This window comes from Mycetomoellerius zeteki, unplaced genomic scaffold (genome assembly GCF_001594055.1).
Source record: "Mycetomoellerius zeteki isolate Tzet28-1 unplaced genomic scaffold, Tzet1.0 scaffold913, whole genome shotgun sequence".
Lineage (NCBI taxonomy): Eukaryota > Metazoa > Arthropoda > Insecta > Hymenoptera > Formicidae > Mycetomoellerius > Mycetomoellerius zeteki.
The window spans coordinates 8,639-9,600 of NW_017257951.1; positions in this window are offsets into that span (position 1 = coordinate 8,639).

Consider the following 962-nt stretch of genomic DNA (forward strand, 5'->3'; position numbering starts at 1 on the left):
CTCCCCATGCGCGCCGTTCTGAGTGGCTCGCTTGCCAGGCCATCCCCGCACCTCGCGGCCCGCCCGCGCCGCCCGGCCGGCGCGTCATGCGATCGGTGGGGATGGTAGGCCGTCCTGCCGACAGCAGTACATGAGCAGTAGGCTGGTCGGACGCTTGTATTTGCCTATCTTTAAACGTTAATATCTCGTTAAATATTACGTCAACTGCAAAATGGTACAAAACTGTTTTGTTCCCCTTGATCCAATCTACGTCCCCATTGTGTTTCGATCCGTTTTTTTGAGACATCCTGTATAAATATATGCATAAGTACATACTATATTTGTAGTCACTTGAACTGTGCGCGGAAATTTTAAATTTTGATGCTCAATAGACATCTATTAAGAGATCTTAATATGCTGGAAATCTGTAAATAAATTAATAGTCAATAACGGCACAGGGCTTTAATGTTGTACACTGTCATATATTTTCAAAATTTTAATTGCGATTTGGAAAAGCATGTGTTAAATATAATATATTAGATCTGAAAATTTGCTATTAATTTACATTAACTTTTTAACTGTAACCAGGGCTGTAGAGAGAAAAACCGGGCCTGGGAGAAGAAAATTACGGGCCCCTATTTCGCGCAGGTATTATCCCCAACCAGGAGCGGCAGATTTAGCAGATTTTGTAAAATTCACGTATAAATATTATCGAGCCAAGATCCGCTTTAGACCGCATTAGGCAGTTTTCTCTTATTGTTTGATTTATTCTTAGCGCTTTTGACTATACTAATGTTTATCGTACTTTAATTTTATAAAACATTTTCAAATTTTTAAAATGAATTTTAAATTTTAAAATAAATTTTAAATACCATAAACATTTATTTGATTATTTAATATTTTCTGGATTTTGCAATCAATTTTCAGAAACGAATATACGAACTTTTTTCTTATTTTTAAAATATTTTGTTGATCAAAACAAA